The 21,795-nt window shown below is 41.9% G+C and overlaps 1 protein-coding gene across 2 annotated transcripts in view; it reads right to left on the bottom strand.

Annotated features, from left to right (window-relative positions):
- The window catches only part of ABCG2 (ATP binding cassette subfamily G member 2 (Junior blood group)), a 158,782-nt gene extending 137,348 nt beyond the window's left edge, over positions 1-21,434 (bottom strand). Inside the window, exons 1-2 of one of the 2 annotated variants that reach the window (XM_059375698.1) lie at positions 21,220-21,434; positions 20,868-21,022 (exon numbers count right to left, since the gene is read on the bottom strand). The gene's annotated coding sequence lies outside the window, so the exon portion shown is untranslated. Of the gene's footprint in view, positions 1-20,867; positions 21,023-21,215 lie in introns of both variants that reach the window. The other variant, XM_059375707.1, reaches the window with a different exon arrangement.
- Between the last annotated feature and the right edge of the window lie 361 nt (positions 21,435-21,795).

Below are 21,795 nucleotides of genomic sequence, written 5' to 3' on the forward strand. Positions count from 1 at the left end.
TGATGACATGGGACTGGATCCCAGGACCCTAGGATCATGACCTGAGCTGAAAGCAGACGCTTAACCGACTGAGCCACCCAGGTGCCCCTGGGATCACATTTTCATATAAATCTCCTAACACCTTTCTACTTGGGCCCCCTCAATGTCTAGTGTCCACAAAGCAGTTGACAGTAGAGCTTCACTACTGCAGCTGACTTACATAAAAACAGGGACATGCCCTACAGCGGTGCTTATCTTCCAAGGCTCCAAAATCTGAATGAAAGTGTCAGAAGAAGGCTTCATTTTCTTCAGCCCCTACTGTGCCATAACACTGCATGAACCCACAGAGCTGGAGAGAGACAGCATACTTTGCTTGTTACTCAAAACATTTGACACATAAAAACAAAAACAAACAAACAAAAAACAAACAAACAAAAAGAACCCACTTGACACCAAGTATGTAGGGTCTTGTTCTCCTCACACCAACCAATTCTCTGACTCTTCAGATGTGAACTGAGTGTCCTATGATTGAATTCAATTCCGACACCGACTACCAAGAACTATCATAGACGACACAGGTTAAGGGTCAGTCCCACAAAACTGCCCTCACTACTGAGGCCGGTTTCACATCCTTGTACTTCTTTCCAACCAGCTGTAAACCAGGGGTTCCCACAGTCCTCTGCTCAGGTTTGATAATTTGTTAGAACATCTCACAGAACTCAGGACAACAGTTTATTTACCAGTTTGCTGTGAAGGATCCAACTCAGGAAGAACAGCCAGATAGAAGAGATGCATAGGGTAAGGTATGGAAAAAGTGGCACAGAGCTTCCACGCCCTCTCTGGGCATGCCGTCCTCTCTGGGCATGCTGCCCTCTCAATACTGTGATGTGTTCACCAACCTGAAACTTTCCAAACCCCATCATTTAGCAGTTTTTATAGCAGTTCTGTTATGTAGGCATGATTGATTAAACCATTGGTTGTTGGTGTCTGAGCTCAATTTCTAGTCCCTCTCCCCTCCCTGGAGGTTAGGGGGTGAAGACTAGAGGTTCCAACCCTCTAATCACCTGGTTAGTTTCTCAGGCAGCCAGCCTCCATCTTGAATCCTCTTGAGGCCCGCCACAAGTCATCTTAGTAGCATAAACTCAGACATGAATGAAAAGGGCTTGTTATGAAACACAGACAAATATTTCTATCAGCCTTATCAGTCAGAAAATTGCAACGTTCTAGAAGCTGTGTCAGGAACGAGGGACAAAGACATAATATCTATTTCTTAATGTATCACACCCAAGTTTTACATGTCACTCTTGAACACAGACCATCAGCTTTTACTCACAGGTCTTCTTTCCCCAAGGTTCAGACTTAGCCTAGAAGGTCCTGCTGATGTCCACATACTATGTCAACCTCTCTTGCCATACCCACCCTTCATATGTATAAACTAAATCTGAATTCCAGTTTTGACTCAGTTACTGTACAGAGACACTTGTCCATTTCTAGTTTCCTGGTTCTTCTTCTGCTTTCTAGATCCCCAAGGACACCGGGCTTTGTCCAGCAAGTCATCAGGACTTACACAAGATGCAGACAGCATCAGACAGGAGGCTGATCAAACTGTAGAGACTGCTAGACTGAGAGTTACCACCAGAAACTATACTGACAGACAATCCCAACAAACTAGATGTTGTAACTCAGAGGTGGAGGTCGTTGGGGGAAGGGGAGGTGCTGGGTAGTCAGTCTCAACATGGTTGAGACACTGAAGGATGATAGGCAAATAGTAGGTATGAGAACCAGTACAATGAACAGGGCAAACTTGAAGTACAAGCCAAAGAGATAAAAGTACACAAGCAAAGCGGGTAGGTGAAATATATGCCTCATGGATGACACACAAGCTTAGTAGCTCAAAGGAAAAGAAAAAAAAAACTTTGTTGAGACATAATCACAGTTAACCCTCACCAACACTAGGAAAGGTGAACACTGTTACTCCTAGCCTACAGGGAAGGAAACAGGATCAAAGGCATTTGGTAAATTTCTCTGGCACTAACAGCTAGGAAGTCCCAGCACTTAGAGCCCATGCTCCTTCTCCTCTCCCTCCTAGTAAGCAGAGGTGGGGGTGGAAGCTTCACAGGGAGCGGTAACATTTATGCTTAGAGCTCATCATCATTTTTTTGTTTAGTATTCTTTTATTCTTCCCTTTTCTACCTTGGTTTTCATTTGCTCATTACAATATTTATTTTTACGTTTAATAGTTTGGAAACTCTCTTGCTCCCTGGGGAAGATAGAAAGAGGAGGCTTAAATTGAACTTTAATAAAAATCATCTAAGATGTTCATTGTTCTTCCATCTTAACATCACTAAAATCACGGTGAGATTTTTAATCAATGGTATCTTTCATTCCTGTTTGCCAGGTGGCAGTCGTGGCATAGTTGCTGTCATGGTCTGTATGGGCCTGAATGTTCAAAGTGTCAAAAACTTGTAGGTCAAAACTTATAGAAAGGTCATCAGTAACTTGAATGAAAATTGCTGAAACAGTAGAGGACCACTCTTTCCCTCTAGCAATCATATAAACCTCAGAAGGAGGTGATGTGATATATTTAGCAATGTCCCTGGGGGTTTAGTCTAAGCCAGCTCTGTATAATTGCCAAAAGCTGCCCAGCCCAGCAACAGTGGCTTTCAGTTTATGGATTCTTTGAAGTAGCTGTATTCCCAACACTCTTGAAGGCACAGAGGTCACTGTTGTGTGAAGAACCAAAGACATCCATGACTGAGTCAAATGTGATTCAGAAGAGTTAATCTCTTTAGGTGAAGAAGTTTTAGGAATAACCAAACCATTTAATTTTATTATTTTTTTCTTTTTTGGTATGTACAAAGCAACATATGATTAAAACATAAACCCTCAATGAAAACCTCTAATCAAAGTTTAATAAGTAGAAAATAAAAACTTTATGTAAATGGGAAACCTTATATTCAGTTTAATTAACAGGGATTATAATGTTGGTATATAAAATAATAATAAAGTGATGAATTTTATTTTATTTTATTTTTTAAGATTTTATTTATTTATTAGAAAGATGGAGAGAGAGCACAAGTAGGCAGAGCAGCAGGCAGAGGGAGAGGGAGAAGCAGGCTCTCCACTGAGCAGAGAGTCCCATGCAGGGCTCGATACCAGAACCCCGGGATCATGACCTGAGCCGAAGGCAGCCGCTTAACTGACTGAGCCACCCAGGCGCCCCTAAAGTGATGAATTTTAGATTCAAAAGAATATGATATTTGCAATATACTGAGTTTTTTGGTCCCCTTTCACTCTCAAAAGTAACTATGGTTGTCCTAGCTTTAGAGAAGCAAAAATAATCCCTTGGTAGACTCTGACGCCCTCTTGTGTTTAAAGCATGAAAGAATCTTTTTGGGGGGCGGGGTAGGGGTTGTCAGAGAGATCACAGGCGCTTGACAGAGAGACAGAGAGAAAGTACAAACAAGGGGAGCAGCAAGTAGAAGGAGAAGCAGACTCCACACTGAGCAGAGAGCCCGATGCAGGACTCGATCCCAGGACCCCGGGATCATGATCAGACCCCAAAGCAGACGCTTAACTGATAGCACCACCCAGGTCTCCCTAAAGCATGAAAAGTCTTTATGGAAATGCATTTTACTTAAGGTGACATTGGGGAATTTTACATTCTGATATTGCTTATTCTGGGAGGAGAAACCACCGCAAAATGTGAACATCTCAAAGTGGATCATCTACTAATTTCCCCACTAAGATCGCAGCTTTGAATTTCATGTCATCAGACTTTATTACTGCCTGCCTCTTACGGTTGCTGCTAACTCTAAACTCTAGGACCCTCCTGCTCCATTAATGAGTAACTTTAGTTCCTGGTACACCATCACTCTCTAGAACACTATTTCTGTTTTGCTTCCTGGTGAAATCAATACACATACAAGTGATTTTCCTGACACCCTGGCTTCTTACTACCTTGACCTTCTCTCCTCCAATGCCCTTATTCTCCACCCTGTTCCAGTTGTGCACTCCCAGGTCACCAGAGACACTGTCACACTAGTACCATTTTGCTCTCTGACCACCAAATTTCGTATTTCCGCCCAGCTTCTTCTAGGAACCCGATCCCAACAAATCTTTGACCCCTATAAGAATATATAATCCATTAATTTTGCTAGTATTTCACTGTGCCTCATCCCCCATTGTTCACTTTAGTCTCCATACCAGATGAAAACCCAATTATTCATTATAGTAACAGCCTAGCAAACACCCTCAAACTCCCTTGCTCTTCTTTTGCATTGTCATTTGCTTGACTAAACTACAAACTCCCTTAAATCCACATCTCCCCGACTCTGTGCCTACCACTAAATGTGGATAGAGGAAAACAGAGAAGAATAGTGGTTCTTCTGATTTTCAATTCATGATCAAGAATCTTAACGCTGGGGGATGCCAGGGTGTCTCAGTTGGTTAAGCAGCTGATTCTTTCAGCTCAGGTCTTGATCTCAGGGTGATGGGTTCAAGCCCAACACTGGGCTCCACGTTGGGCATGGAGCTTTCTTTCTTCTTCTTTTTTTTTTTTTTTTTTTTGAAAGTTTCTTTTCTTTTTTTTCAATGGAGCTTTCTTTAAGAAAAGAAGAAGAAGAATCTTCGTGCTCAGTAGTGCCCAGCAATTCATACTTTACTTCCCTAGACCATTCATTCTTCTTTTCCCCTATTTTGATATGTCACAATGTCTTCTTCCTGCTCAGTACCTTCTCTCATAGTCATCCTCAGCTGATAACCTTATTTCTTACTTTACTGAGAAAACTGAAGCAAGCAAAAGAGACTTCTAGATTCTCTCTACCATGGCTGCCCACCTACCAACATACTCTGCCTTTGCTCCTTTTACTTTGGCCTAGATGAATGTCTATGCTTCTGTCTAAGGCTTAAGACAGTGTCTCCATTTTGCAGTAAATCCCTTAAATTCTCTTATACATCAACATATATGGATAAGATATGGATATAGTATATAGATATAGATAGGTAGTATCTATACATAGGATCTATCTGTATCTGTGTATCTATTTACCATATCCTGATATATCGATATGTCTCTACCATATTTATCTCTTACTACTGGATCATTTCCAATGGCATGCAGCCATGTTATTTTTTATTTCTTTCATTTCAACATCTCTCTTCATCTCACACCTTATGACCACTGCTATATAGCTCTGCCTTCTTATACAACAAAACTCTTCAAAGGAGTCCTCTATACTTGCGTCAGCGATCCCTCTCCCATTCCCTCTCAAATCCATTTAATTGTTGTTGTTTTAGGCCTCTCGGTTTTAGAGTTTTGTTAAGCACCAGTAGAAACTGGAGCCATACCTCTGAGAGAGCACACTAGCCTGCCCCAGGAGGAGGCAGCCTCTTTCCCCAACAGAGTTGTATGATTTTGCCAACATGTATCAGCAGAAATCTAGGGAGCAGCTGAAGGTATGGATTCTAAAAGTGTTAAGCCAATGGAGATAAAATATACTCAGTTAGGCCAAGGTCACTGACATGGGCACCCTCCTCCAGGGTTTGAATAGAACATGCTGGCTGGAGTAATGGGGAGAGTGCTAACAGTTTTGAAAAGGTTGGCTAATGAAAGCTGGGACTCCACAATAACACTGAGTTAATGAAACTGAAATGCCAGATATTCTCAGCATCCTGTAGGCAAAGGAATGCACGTTTTGGGAAAATAGGAATGGATCCATGACGTGCAACTGTCCCAGCCACCTCCTGACTAGAGCCCTCTGGGAAGGTCTAAAGGACACCCCTTTCACCAAGATATTGGGATATGCATGCGTGAGGCAGGCCTCAGCATCCTTGAAGAGCTCTGCAGCTCGGAGATACTGGCAGATGAGGCACTGGTGAAAATGTGCCCTTATTTCAGTGGAAATATAGGGATTCCGCATGGGAAAGGCTCCGCAGAGCACTGGGCTGCTTGAGAGAATAGGGGGCAGTGACTATAACAAACCACAGATGGGGCATTTTTTTACCATCTCTGGTTTGTGCCACTGCGGCACAGATTTGGGGGTTCCAAGAAATCATAAACCAACAGCATAATAATATGCTGCTTGACATATGTATATATAAAAAAAAATAACCTAGGGGGGCCTGGGTGGCTCAGTTGGATAAGCCTCTGCCTTTGGCAGGAGTCGTGATCCTGGGTCAGGGAGCCTGCTTCTTCCCCCTCTGCCCCTCTCCCCTACTTGTGCTCTCTTTCTCTCTCAAATAGATACATAAAATCTTATGTATATATATATTTTTTTTAAAAAAGGACAAAGTAAAAAAGAAAAAAAAATCTAAGTCTGCAGAACCTAACTGAAGTTGCCAAAGGATGCTTTGTACCCAATACCCAGACCTAAGTCAGTTCAGAGACTAAGAGCCCCAACAAGAGGGAAAATCTGGGAGATTGAGAAAAGATCCTGCAACACAGCCATAGGCATGGTATATCGTAAATCCTCCTCCAAGCCAGCATTTCTCAACCTCCGTACTACTGACATTTTGGCCTGGGTATTTCTTTGGTGTGGTAGCAGGGAGGGTACTGTCCTGTATACTGTCGAATGTTCGAGAGCATAACCTAGTTTCTACCCATAAGATGCCAGTAGCACACACACATCACCTTTTCTCCAGTTGGGACAATCAAAATGTTTGCTTAAACATTACCAAATATCCTCTGGAGAGTAGGATTACCAGATTTAGGAAATAAAAACACAGATGAAATTTGAACTTCAAACTATTGATTGGGGTATATTTATACTAAAAAAATTATTTGTTCCTTACTGAAATTCAAATTTAACTGGGATCCCCTATATTTTATTTGTCAACCCTAACCTGAGGATCAAAATCACTCTTTGTTGAGAACTACTGATCTAAGCTGGTATCTTTTTAAATGTGCTGAGAACTTATTACAACACGGATTCTTGAGGTCCGCTCCCAGAGATTCTGACTTAGTGGACTGGGTACCCCATGGGGTAATGTCTCTGAATTTTCTTCTTTTTAAGAGTTTATTTGTTTGAGAGAGAGCGCATGAGAGAGAATGAGCATGGGGAGGGACAGAGGAAGAGGGAGAAGTAGACTCCCCGCTAAGCCCTGCTTGGGGCTCAATTCCAGGAGCCCAAGATCATGACCTGAGCCAAAGGCAGATGCTTAACCAACTGAGCCACCCAGCACCTTGGAAGGAGAGAATCTTCAGCAGGCTCCACGCTCAGCACAGAGCCCAAAGCAGGGCTCAGTTTCACCGCCCTGGGATCATGACCTGAGCTGAAATAAGGTATGTAAATGAGGTATTTTTGATACTTGTTTCTTTCTGCTTACCAGATCCAGCTGGCATAATGACATTAATATATAGGATCGGCACGATGTCTTCTGGGATATCAAGACAATCAAGGTTCCTCTCAACTAGATTAGGATGGGAGGAAAGAGAGAGAGGACAAAGCCCTGGGACATGAACATAAATGTATCCTGTTGTGACTGCTATCTAAATAAATACAAATTGTGTTTGATTTTCCTTATTGATTAGAAAGGAAAAGAAAACATTTGATAAGTCAAGAGTTGCATACTAGGTACCAGGTGTTGTGCTGATCATCTCCACTAAAGATACAACATCTTGAGTGGCTGCTGAGATTGGAATCACCACCTAGTTAGAATCATAATAATCTGGGGCACCTGGGTAGCTCAGTCAGTTAAGTGACTGACTCTTGATTTAGGCTCAGGTCATGATCTCAGGGTGCTGGGATCGAGCCCCATGTCGGGCTCCACATTTGGTACGGAGTCTGTTTATGATTCTCTCTCCCCCTCTCCCTTTTCCCTTCCCCCGCTCATGCTTCCTATCTCTCTCTAAAATAAATAAATAAAAGCTTTTTGAAAAAAGATCATATTAGGGCATCTGAGTGGCTCAGTTGGCTGCCTTCAGCTCAGGTCATGATCCCAGGGTCCTGGGTTGGAGGCCCTCATCTGGCTCCCTGCTCCGTGGGAAGCCTGCTTCTCCCTCTCCCACTCCCCGTGCTTGTGTTTCCTCTCTCACTGTCTCTGTCAAATAAATAAATAAAATCTTTAAAAAAAAATCACAATAATCTAATGCATCCTGTATGATCCATCTGACTTTTGTACCAGCTGAACAGGTGAGTTACACAGAAAGGCTAGAGGAATCCCCACCCCAGTATCCTACATCTCTGTTGCTGTCATTAATCTCCACAATCCTCTCAGAGTATGTGTTGTTACTTTTTGGTTCATGTCTTGGTACATAGGAAGCAGGAGTGGGAGGGCAGTTTCAGGGGATTCCATGTGATGCTTCCTGCCATCATAGCTGTTACTCCATGCAGGGCCCCAAAGTTAGACTAAGTTAGGCCAAGACTTCTTCTATCTGCTCATCTCCATAAGCTGCTACTCTGAATTTTTTTAAAGGTGTGATTTATCTATTTGACACGGACAGAGAGAGAATCACAAGTAGGCAGAGAGGCAGGCAGAGAGAGAGGGGAAGCAGGCTCCCATCTGAGCAGAGAGCCTGATGAGGGGCTCGATCCCAGGACCCTAAGATCATGACCTGAGCTGAAGGCAGAGGCTTAACCCACTGAGCCACCCAGGTGCTCCGCTATGCTGAATTTTTGAACTTGGTGGTGTTTTGTGTTCCTGGGAGTCAATGGCATTTCAGAAGCAGTGTTTAATAATTCCCAGAATCACTGGGTATTTCCTTTCAGCTAGTGTATAGTCACCAAGCAAATCTCTTTGAGGCAATACTATTTAAGGTGTTTCCCTGGACCAGTGACCATTCACTTCACTTAGAAATTCATTAAAAATGAAAATTCAGAGGTGCCCGGTGGCTTGTCAGTTATGAGTCTGTCTTCAGCTTAGGTCATGATCTGAGCATCTTGGGATCAAGCCCAGTATTGGGCCCCTTGCTCAGTGGAGAGTCTGCTTCTCCTCCTCCCTCTGCCCACCACTCCCCCACCTCATGCTCTCTCTCTCACTCTCCTCTCAAATAAATAAATTAAAAAAAAAAAAAGATGATCTCTCCCTTTGTCCCTCCCTCAGTGCTTAGGTGGGCACACACGTGCAGCCAATCATTCAATAAGTAAAAAATCAAAATTGTGAAACCTCCCTTTGCCTTCCTAATTACCCCTTCCCTTACTATGCTTTTCTCTCTAGCCCTTCTCACCTAACATACTACATTATTTGGTTATTGTTTATTATCTGTCTTCTCTCACTGGAAGGTGAGCTTTACAAGAGCAGGTTCTATTTCATTCACTGTTCTATCCTTGATGCCTAGGACAGTGCCTGAAACATAGTAGGTGCTCAGCAATTATTTCTAAATTGACCTGAATGAATGTCATGAAAATTCTTGGAGAATAGTTAGCAAGTATCTCCAGCCTATTGTCTTTACATTAAGTATTGGTTGGCAAGCATTTCCTGTAAAAGGCTTGGGAGTAAACACTTTAGGATTGTGGGCCATGCAGTTGCTATAGCAACCACTCCATTCTGGCACTATAGCATGAAAGCAGCCATAGACAGTAAGTAAATGAACGGGTGATACATGGAGAGGAAGCAGAGGAATTGCTCAAGTCTTGGGAATTAGGAGGCTGAGAAAGGAGTTTACATGGAAAGGAGGGACTTCATATGGAAATATTTTATACAAATATGTCTGATTCACTTCTTTTCATGTCTTCTTGCTCCACCATCACAACTAATACTACTGAAGTTACATTTTCCCTTTGGCTTTGACTTTAATATTGTACGTTTAAAACTCCCACAGAATACACTTACTAATACAACCTCCAGGTGGAGTCCTTTCTCTTTTCTCATTAAACTGTTTTTATTATAGTTGACCCTTGAACAACTCCAGAGTTGGGGGTACCAACTATCAGTGCAGTTGAAAATCCAACTTTTGACTCTCTAAAAACTTAACTGCTGATACCCTACTATTGACCAGAAGCTTACAAGAAACAACTGAGTAACACATATTTTATATGTTTACATGTATTACATACTGTATTCTTACAATAAAGTGAACTAAAGAAAATGTTTTTAAAATCAGAAGGAAGAGATAATACATTTATAGCACCTTACTGTTATTGATACTATAAGTTTATATCGTCTGATTACAAGATCCTCTCTCACTGCCTACATCAATATTGACTTCAAGTTTTTATTTAAATTCCAGGTAGGTAGCATACAGCGTAATATTAGTTTCAGGTGAGCAGTATAGTGATTCATCACTTCCATACCGCACCCAGTGCTCATCACAACAAGCACTCTCCTTAATCCCCATCACTTATTTAACCCAGGCCCTCCTCCCCTCTGGTGACCATCATTTTGTTCTCTATAGTTAAGAATCTGTTTCGTGGTTTGTCTCTCTCTCTTTTTTCCTGATTGCTCAGTTGTTTTGTTTCTTAAATTCCACATGCGAGTGAAGTCATATTTTCTCTTTCTCTGACATTTCACTGAGCATTATACTCTCTAGCTCTATTCACATTGGTGTAAATGGCAAGATTTAATTCTTTTTATGCCTGAGTAATAGATAGATAGATAGATAGATAGATGATAGATATCTCACATCTTCTTTATCCATTCGTCAGTTGATGGATATTTGGGTTCCTTCTATAATTTGGCTATTCTGCTATAAACATCAGGGTGCATGTATCCCTTCAAATCAGTATTTTTGTATCCTTTAGGTAAATACCTAGTAATGCAATTGCTGCGCCATAGGGTAGCTCTATTTTTAACTTTTTGAGGAACCTCCATACTGTTCTCCAGAGTGGCTGCACTTCAATATTGTCTTATCTGAAACAAAACACTATAGATATTACATGTATCACTAAAATTAGACTTGAAAAATGAAAAGATAGGGGCACCTGGGTGGCTCAGTCAATTGAACATCTGCCTTTGGCTCAGGTCATGACCCCAGTGTCCTGGGATAGAGCCCCACATTGGGCTCTCTGCTCAGCAGGAAGCCTGCTTCTCCCTCTGCCTGCCACTCCCCCTGCTTGTATTCTCTCTCTCTCTTGTTCACTTTCTCTCTCAAATAAATAAATAAAATCTTAAAAAAAAGAAAACTACCACAATATTAAATTTACATTAAATATCATTCACCTTATGTCTTTGAAAGGTTATCCACTTCCATACAGTTCTTGCACACAGTGTTCTATGTGATGAACACTCAGGCAATGATGGTGATAATGACACAAAGTGTCTCAATACAGCTCTTGTACAGTTATTAGATTTTCACACAAAGACACACACCCATAGACAACAGTTGCTTATTAACTGTACAGCATGATGACTATTTACTATTCTTTTTTTTTTTTTTTTAAGATTTTACTTAATTATTTGACAGAGAGAGAGAGACAGCGAGAGAGGGAACACAAGCAGGCAGGGGGAGTGGGAGAGGGAGAAGCAGGCTTCCCACTGAGCAGGGAGCCTGATGAGGGACTCAATCCTGGGACTCTAGGATCACGCCCTGAGCCAAAGGGAGTCCCTTAACCAACTGAGAACCCAGGCGCCCTACTATTCCTTAAGTAGAAGTGAACCATCACAAAGATCTTCCTTGTCATCTTCATGTTGAGTAGACAGAGGAGGAAGAAGGGGAGGGTTTGGTCTTCCTGTTTCAGAGGTGACAGAGGCAGTAGAGGTGGAGGAGGTGGAAGGGAAGGCAGGAGAGGCAGGCACACTTGGTGTAACTTTACAGAAATACAGGTAATTCTGTCTGACTTTTTTACTTTTTCCTTTCTCTAAATATGTTTCTAACCAGTACCAATCCTTCCACCATTTGCTTTTCTTTCAGTGTCTATGTTGTAAAAGAACTGAAAAGCAGTCTTGAGGGATGCCTCGGTGGCTCAGTCAGTTAAGTGTCTGCCTTCATCTCAAATGCTGGGGACGGGGGTGGGGGGGGGGGGGGGGGGGGGGGGGGGGGCTCGGGGGGGGGCCGGTTTCTCCTTCTGCCTGCTCTCCCCCCTGCTTGTGCTCTCCCTCCCTCCCCCCCCCTCTCTCTGACAAATAATTAAAATCTTTAAAAAAGAAAACACAACAAAAGATGTCTTGAATAATCAGAACCCTTCTGCCAAATTGTCTAATGTCAGTATGTTTTCTGGAAAGGCTTCATCATCTTTTCACTGGCTGGCACTGATTTGGAAACCCTCATCTCCATCAGGTCATCGTCTGTTAATTCCTCTGGCATCAGCTCTTAAATTTCTCCAAGGTCCATATCTTGAAACCCTTCATCACAACCACCCTCTACTTTTTTTTTTTTTTCCATATTCACAATCTTGTTCATAATTTCCTTGATTAGCTCTGTTGTAAATCTTTTGAAGTCATGCACAACATCTGGGAACAGTTTTTCCAGCACAAATTCATTGTTTGAGGCTTTTACAAAGCCTCAAAAAAAAAAAAAACCAAAAGCCTTTACAAAGCCATTGTTCAATGGCTTTTACGGATTTTTATTTTCTTTTAAATATTTTTAAAGATTTTTTTAAAGATTTTATTAATTTATGTGACAGACAGAGATCACAAGTAGGCAGAGAGGCAGGCAGAAAGAGAGGAAGGGAAACAGGCTCCCTGCAGAGCAGAGAGCCTGATGTGGGGCTCAATCCCAGGACCCTGAGATCATAACCTGAGCTGAAGGCAGAGGCTTTAACCCACTGAGCCACCCAGGCACCCCTTGTGCGGCTTTTTCTATAATAGCAGTAGCACCTCCAATGGTGTGATCCTTCCAGATTTTCATGATGTTCTCTCTATTCCAGTTCTCTTTCATAATGTTGACAATCATTTCCTCAGAGCACTGTGTGTATGGAGCTTTAAAGGTCCTTATGACCCCATGAGCTAGAGGTTGAATTAGACACATTTGAGGGCAAGCAGACCACTTCAGCACCTTTGGTGTTGAATTCTTGGGGTCCGGGGTGAACAGGGGCATTGTCCAAAATCAAAAGAATGTTAAAAGGCAGTCCCTTCCTGGCATAGTACTCCTCTGACTTCAGGAACAAAGCTTTGATGGAACCAATCCAGAAAATGGGTTCTCCCTGTCCAGGCTCTCTTGCTAGACAAACAAAACAGTGGCAACTGGTGTTTATCTTTCCCCTTCATAGCTCAGGGGTTAGCAGCTTTATACATAAGGCAGTCGTGATCATAAACCAACTGCATTGACCCAAATCACAGAGTCAGCCTCTCCCTTCCGGACTTAAATCCTGCGGCTTGCTTCTCTTCCTTACTAATAAATGTCCTTTGTGACACTTTTTTTTCAGAACAGGTCACTTTGGTCTGCATTAAAAACCTGTTAAGGCTGATACCCTTTCTCCTCAATGATTTTCTTAATGGGTCTGAGAACTTCTCTAGCTGCCTCTTGGTTGGTGGAAGCTGCTTCTCCTGTTGATATTTTTTAATCTAAAGTTCTTGCTAAAATTATCTAACCATCCTTTGCTATTATTAAGTTCTCCAGCTTTAGATCTTTCATTTTCCTTTTGCTTTAAACTGTCATAAAATGATACCCCACTTTTTCTAGAATCATATTAGAGTCTACTGATATGCCTTTCTTACACTAATCCTGTACCCAAATAAGAGCTGCATTTTAGGGGCACCTGGGTAGCTCAGTCAGTTGAGCGTCTGCCTTTGGCTCAGGTCATGATCCCAGGGTCTTGGGATGGAGTCCCTCAGACTATGTGCTCAGCGGGGAGTCTGCTTCTCCTTCTCTCTCGGAACCCTACCCCCTCCCAGCTGATGCTCACTCTCTCTCTACCTCAAATAAATAAATAAAATCTTTTTTTAAAAAAAAGAGCTGCATTTTCAATATGAGATAAAAATGTATTTTGCAAAGAAGTGCAAAGTTTTCATCTCCATTGGTGTAGCTACAGTGACAGTTTCACAAATTTCCTTTTTCTTTTTCTTTCTTTTTTTTTTATGCTCCTTATGCTGGATTCATTTATCTTGAAATGGCAGGCAACCACACTGCAGACCTCAATCTACAGTACATATCAAGCAATTCAACTTTGTCTTATAATGTCATGACTTTCCTCTGTTTCTTGCAAGCGCTTTGAGCATCACTAATGGCACTTACTACGGGTCCCATGGTGTTATTCAAAGTTTACAGTGTTGCACTAAGCATCATGAAAAATGTGTGAGAACTGTGAGAGAACACATTTTACTGTGACACACGATATACTGGAGAGACAAATGGGTCATACGGAGATTATTACTGTAACACGGCATTTTAAGTGGATACTGACAACACTTGAGCTCACTGCCATAGCTAGGAGAGGTGGCTACAAAATTCTTGCAGTATATAGTATGTATTACAATTAATTTTATGTAGGTCTGATTTAATACTGCATCTTTGCATTTGTTTACATCTGTCTTGACCACAAATGGCACCACGTATGGTCTGTATTTGTGTAGGTACTTTTTAAAAAAAGATCTATTTATTTGAGAGCGAGAGTTGGGGTGGGGACGGGGTATAAGAGGAGGAGAGGGAGCCTGAAACAGATTCCATGCTGAGTATGGGGCTGGATGCAGGGCTCAATCTCATGACCCTGAGACTACCACCTGGATCAAAACCAAGAGTCAGATGCTTTACCAGCTAAGTCACTCAGGCATCCCCGTGCACATACCTTTTGATAAATTTTAAATTTTTATAATAGATTTTTATATATTTTATGGTAGTAAGTGACAAAATAATATCTACATATATTTTATGCACTCATGACATACCTAACTTCTCAGTTTTCTTGATAGATCTAGGCTATGCAGTTCATCTGTGAGTTTTTTCAAATTGTTGCAAATATCAAAAAAATTTTCCAATATATTTATTGGAAAAACGCATGTATTAGTGGACCCACACAGTTCAAACCCATGTTGTTCAAGGGTCAACTGTAGTTTAGTCCACAAATATTTACTGAGCATCTACTATGTGCCAAGATATAAGTGTTAGGATATAGCTTTGAATTAGACAAAGACTCTCTCCTCAGAAAGCTTACATTCTAATGAAGACAGATGATAGATAGATAGATATAGATAGATATGATCATTTCAGAAAGTGGTATGTCAAACAAGGAAGTGACAGAGTCATGGGAGCCTTCCTTGAGGAAATATCACTTGAGCTGAAAACTGAAGAGTAAGAACCAGCCATGCAAAGACCTGTTTGTTCGTTTGTTCTTTCACTGTGGTACAATATCTATAACATAAAATTTCCCACTTTTGAGTAGAGTTTTGTGACACCGAACACCACCACCCGTCTCCAGAACTTTTTCATTTCCCCAAACTGAAACTCTGTAGCCGCAAACAATCACTCCTCATTCTCCCCTTACCCTGGTAGTAACCACTATCTTACTTTCTGTTTCTATGAATTTGACTCCTGTAGGTCCCTCATACAAAGGTTTGTTTGTCATACGGTATTTGTCCTTTGATGACTAGCATATTCCACTCAGCATAATGTTACCAAGGTTCATCCATGTGTTAGAATTTTTAAAACAAATATTCCATTATAAACATAGACCACATTTTGTGGTGTTCTTCTACTGATGAGACACTTGTATTACTCACAAGTGTACAAATCTCTATTTGAGTGCCTGCTTTCTATTCTTTCAGTATATACCCAGAAGTAGAATTGCTGGATCGTATGGTAACACCATGTTTAATCTTTTGAGGAATTGCCAAGCTTTTCCATAGTGGCTACGCCACTTCACACTCCCATCAGCAAAGCACGAAGGGTCCAGTTTATATCCATGCCAACTCTTGTTATTTTCCTCTTTTTTTCTTATTATTATTTCCTATTGGGTATGACGTGGTATCTCATTATGGTTTTGATTTACATTTCCCTCATGATTAGTGATGTTAACCATCTTTTCATATGCTTACTGCCCATTTTTCGATCATCTTTGGAGAAAGGTCTACTCAAGTCCTTCTGCCTTTTATAATTCGGGTGTTTGGCTTTTGTTGTTGAGCTGTAGGAATCCTTTATATATTCTAGATATTAGCCCCTTATTAGATACATGATTTATAAATATTTTCTGCCATTCTGTGGGTTGGCTTTCCACTTTCTTAATAATGTCCTTTGAGACTTGCGAGTTTTTAATTTTGAAGAAGCTCAAAGATCGGTTTTTCTTTTGTTGCCTGTGCTTTTGGTGTCATATCCGAGAAATCACTGTCACGAGGCTTTTCCCCCTTGTTTTCATCTAAGAGTTTTATACTTTTAGCTGTTATGGTTAGATCTTTGGTTCATTTTGACTTAATTTCTGTATACGGTATAAGGTAAGGGTCTGACAGTTCTTTTGTAGTGGATATCCAGTTTTCCCAGCACCATTGGTCAAAAAGACTGTCTTTTCCCCATTGGACATTCTCTCTATTCCATTTCACTGGTCTGTATTTTTTGTTTATGCCATTACCACTGGGTTTTTCTTTTAAGATTTTATTTATTTATTTGACAGAGAGAGATCACAAGTAGGCAGAGAGGCAAGCAGAGAGAGTGAGAGGGAAGCAGGCTCCCTGCTGAGCAGAGAGCCTGCTGCGGGACTCGATCCCAGGACCCTGAGATCATGACCTGAGCCGAAGGTAGCAGCTTAACCCACTGAGCCACCCAGGCGCCCCACCACTGTTTTTTGATTACTACAATTTTGTTGAGGTTAGAGTTTTAGATCAGAGGTCACAGCAATTAGAAAGAACTAGAGTAGGGAATCGGTGACCTTTTTCTATAAAGGGCCAAATAGAAAATACCTGGGGCTTCAAAGGCCATGTGGTCTCTGTCACAATTACTCCACCTGCCATTATGGAGTAATGGGGAGAATCAGATGGTTGCGGCTGTGTTCCAAAAACACTTTATCTTAATTGGTGGCAGGACAGATTTGCTCCAAAGGCAGCATTTCGACACTCTTTGGACTAGAAGTCACATTTGGGCATTTTCAAAGGCTTAAAGGAAGGCCTGTGTGACCAGAATAAAGGTTAGAGAGGAGGAAGAAGCTGAGGCTGGAGAGGTAAGTCAGAGCCAGATCACAGAAACCTGTAGAACACAAGGAGAATTTGACTTACTCTCTTGCATTCACTCACCAAACATCCATCAGGGACCTTCTGGGAGCTAGGGGCTGGGACTACATAGACTCCATCCTCAGCCTCCGTGGACTTCTGATATAAGGAAGTGAGAGCTAAGAAGTTTTAATACAGATCATATTTTCCTGAGTCATGACCTATGTTCCACTCCCTCACTTGAATGAATCATGAGAGATGCTCAGAGCTTTACCCTACTGCTTAATTTTTTTTTATTTTATTTATTTGACAGACAGAGATCACAAGTAGGCAGAGAGGCAGGCAGCGGGGGGGGGGAAGCAGGCTCCCTGCTGAGCAGAGAGCCCAATGCAGGGCTCGATCCCAGAACTCTGAGATCATGACCTGAGCCGAAGGCAGCGGCTTAACCCACTGAGCCACCCAGGCGCCCTACCCTACTGCTTTAGTTCAAGCCTTTATTCACTGTCTCCAGGATGATTGCCACAGTCTGTTCAAACACCTCTGTCTATAGCCTCACCTCCTTCAAAACTACCCCTCACATTGCAGCAAGACAACTCCTAAAATGTAACTATGATTGCACTCCCAGCTTCAAACTACCACTCTATCACTGTTAAGTCCAAACCCTTGGGATGATACATAAGGCCCTGAGTGAGCAGACCCTTGTCAACTTCTCAGCATCATACGCTCTCTCTCCCCTTGGTGGGAAGTACTAGCTGATGACGTGGGCTATTAACTCACAAAAACCCTCACAAGAGCATGTTTGACTCATGATTAAGCCCTGCATACCACCTACATTAAAGAAGGGTATTTGATATCTATGTGAATTCTTATTGTTTGTGTCTCTGTTATAAAGTACAATTATGAATTGAGCAAGACCTGTAATAAAACAACAAACACATAGAGCAAAAGCCCTGCGCTGCTGAGTCAGTTAAGCCTCAGAATTCACTTCCAAGGTAAGTCATACCATTGTCTCCATTTTGTAGATTAGGAAACAGACACAAAAGGTTAACTTCCCCAGGACTGCACAGTTTGCCTAAGTGAGGTCTTCAATATTCAGACCCAGAAATTCTGGCTCTATAATCTGTGTTATCAAGCACATTGTGCTCCCTCACTAAATCATAAATATATTCTTTTAAAATACTGACAAGCTGCTCCTATAGTCTAAGAGGGTGACCACTGGCTGGCAGCATCAGATTCATCTAGAATTTTATTAGAAATGCAAATTCTGAGAGGGGGGTTGAAAGAAAGGGGTGGGGTTATGGACATTGGGGGGGTGTGTGCTTTGGTGAGTGCTGTGGGGTGTGTGGACCTGGCGATTCACGGACCTGTACCCCTGGGGATCAAAATATATGTTTATAAAAAATAAAAAATTTTAAAAAATGCAAATTCTCTGGGATCTCTCTCTCTCTGTCAAATAAACAAACAAACAAACAAATAAATAAATAAAATCTTTAAAGAAATGCAAATTCTATACCTGGGACCTGACCCACTGACTCAGAATCTCTGGAGGTAGGGCCCAGGAAGCTGAGTTTTAGCAAGCAATCCAGGTGATTTTTTTTTTTTAAGATTTTATTTATTTATTTGAGGGAGAGAGATAGAGTGAGAAAGAGATAGAGCATGAGATGGGGGTGAAGAACAGAGGGAGAAGCAACACCTGAACCGAAGGCAGACGCTTCATTGACTGAGCCACCCATGCACCCTCCCCAGGTGATTTTTCAGCATGATAAAGTTTGAGTTTGAGACAGTTTGCTCTAAAATATTTATTCCTGCAGAGTGAAGACCTTAATGGAGGCAAAGCTTAAGACAAGCATGAGCACCAATGACAAAGAAGTAGAAACAGAACTCTTTTTAGCGTACAAAATTTTCTAAGTCCGACGTAAAAAGAAAGCAGACCTATACAGAACACTACAGGATGTCAAAGGTCCTGAGAGGTTGAAGAAAGTACAAGATAAACCTGACCTTGGAGCCATCAGGCTGGCGCTCAAATCTAGCACTCCCACTAACCAACTGTGTGCCTTGTAAGAAATGGCTTAACCAGCGTCTCAATTTCTTCACTAACAAGTTAGAATAATAAGCCCTTTGACCTGCTCCCTATGATGGTTGTGAAAATCATGTGGGATAAGATATGTGACGATGCTTTGTATGGAAGGATAACATGGTGATAAAGTTTGTTTTGCTGCTGGAACTCCTTACCGCAGCATATATCTTCCCTTCTACTCAGGAAGCAGGTAGGATTTTGAGTCTTGTAGTGACTCAAGATTTCTCTTCAGCGTAGGTTGGAAGAGATACACAGCTGGAATGAGAGGTTGCTCTGAGCTTGACTAGAGAGAACAGAGGGAAGTGGCCTCAGCAGAGAAAATGGCGCCAGAGCTTTGGCAGATGGTGGTGGAATACCATTAATATATCTGAACTCATCTGTGGCTTTACAATTTATCCCCCCCTGAAAGGTTTAATTAAAGCCTGTAACAGCTTCGGCCAATGTTCAGTCCCAGACATTCTCACCGCCTAGCAGTTGCTATTGTGCGGGCTGTTTACAAAAACCTCTGTTCTGACTGGTCAAAGTTTGTGCCACACAGTTGTTAAATTTTTAAGTAACACCTCTGGTGATACCACAGTGTTCGAAAGGGATGTTATTCAAAGCTTATTTCAAAGAGAAGCAATTCCCCCTCAGGGATGGTTTCATGGATTCCCACTGCGCTTCACGAGGCCAGCGCATTCCTCGGACCCTTGACCCCAGTGCCTACTCCCCGACTTCATGACATAGTTTCGGCATGTTCATTCATCACAACACAATTTATAATTTATTCTGTTTCAAGCATATTTCTCCGGCTGAGGAAGCGATGAACTCCTATTCCGGAAGAACTCCCATGTGTCTGTGGGTCAGAATTCTATTTCTAAGCTGGGGCTTCTTCTATTCATTTCCCGAAGCTATGACATCCCAGGCCACCACACTCTTTACTTTCCCCTTTTTTCCCCATTGCTATTTTCTCCCCTCAACTACGGACAGAATAGGTAGACTTCCTATCTATTCATTTTTTTCCCCTCTTAGTTTGTCTCTTTTGGACTAAACTCGACTATCAGATAAATGTGAATCATTTAAGAGAGGGAGCTACTACCAGGAGAGATAAAAGGTCTCTCATAAGAAAACAAAACATATTACTTATGTTCCTTACTTGAATTATGTTCAATCTTGTAGTAGATTCATAGGCCTTACAATCTTTATACCTCAAAATGGTAGGTGGAAGACATCAGTTATTTTTCGAGCATGCATAATTTTTAACTGAAACTGAAATGATCAAAGTAACTGCTAGCTGTACCTGTTGAGGTGTGGTAGGACACTTAATCCCCTAAATTGTAAAAATTAAAACAAGATTTCTGGCTCTCCTAAAGTGACCCACGCAATCTAGGGAGCAGACCAACTTTCTCTCTCACTTGGGGTGACTTGGCTTACCACATCTAGGAACTGTTGAACAGAAACCCCCAATTTTAGAGATAGTCCATTGAGCAGATATAACCAAGGTAATGCATGGGGACTGATTTTCTTTTCAGGTGCTCTTCGTAAATCACATACCTAGTTAAATACCTTCATTCCACCAGCATCCTCCCAATCCTTTTCCCCCCAAAGCAAAAAAACCTAGAGGGCTGAAGCCCTTATTACTCAAGGTGTGGTTCAAGGACCCACAGATCTGAGGCTGCCTGCAAGTCTGTCGGAAATGCAGAGTCTCAGGCCCAAACCAGACCCACGGAATTCTGCTGCCTTTTAACTCAATGTCCAAGTGATTCATATTCACATTAAAGGATGAGAAGTACTGATTTAGGTGACACGTTTGTTAAAGAGCATTCCAAAAAGAACCAAGATTCTCTACTCCGAACACTTGAAAAAATAAAAACAGACAACTCACTTCAATTAGGACGTGCGATGCTGGATGGAAAGCAGCCCAACCTTCGTAGGAAGGCAGCGGTGATACGGAGACTTCTACCCTGGTAGGTTTTCCTATAGAGACTTCAGCCCCAGATCCATGTCCCTTAACGTTCCAGGAGCTTACTCTTGCCAGCCCTGGGACACAAGGGAAAGAACAAGGGAGAAAATGTAGCAGCCCCTCAGCAAGGTCCTGCAAGGACCAAAAAGACCAAGACTTTCCAAAGAAACTAGCCTTGAGGAAATAGCCGGGGGGGGGGGGGGGTGAACAGTTCTCATCTCTCCATCTCTCCCCGATTTCCTTCCTTCTCCCCCAGGAGCCCAGCATTACCCACATTTTTTTCTTGACTACTCAGATTCAAACCGACGACCTGATGCCTCCAATCTGTCTGGGATCCTTTTTCGGCGTTCCTGGCAAGAGGATGGGGAAGAGAGAAAAGGCACGTGTCAGAGAGATACTTTTATCTTTCTCTTTGTGCAGCAGAACCTGGTAACAGCATCTCCGACACTAGCGACAACTTGAGGAAGAATCAAAACCAATCCTAGCAAATAGTTGTGCTCTGTGTAAACTTCCTGTCTTTCGCTAGCTCTGACGAAATGGAGGTGGGGGGTGTCTCCTCTCATAGGCCCTGCCTTCTAGCAAAAAAAGTGCAAACAAGAAGATAACACGTTTAAAAGGAAGTGAAAGAAACCAAAGCAAAGACAAGAGTTAGGTTCCAAGGCAAAGACCCACCAGCAATTGGAAGAGAGAGCAGCTATATTTCAAACATGCTAGTCTTCTAATGTTCTCCTTTTCTAACCCAGAAATAGAATAGGAAGGTAAGACGGTATTAAATAAGTAGTTCATCTTCTGAAAACGTGATGGTATTAAGTGAAATAATAGGACATTAACTAAGAACTTCTGGTCCCTC

The sequence above is a fragment of the Mustela nigripes genome, chromosome 1 (assembly GCF_022355385.1).
Source record: "Mustela nigripes isolate SB6536 chromosome 1, MUSNIG.SB6536, whole genome shotgun sequence".
Classification (NCBI taxonomy): domain Eukaryota; kingdom Metazoa; phylum Chordata; class Mammalia; order Carnivora; family Mustelidae; genus Mustela; species Mustela nigripes.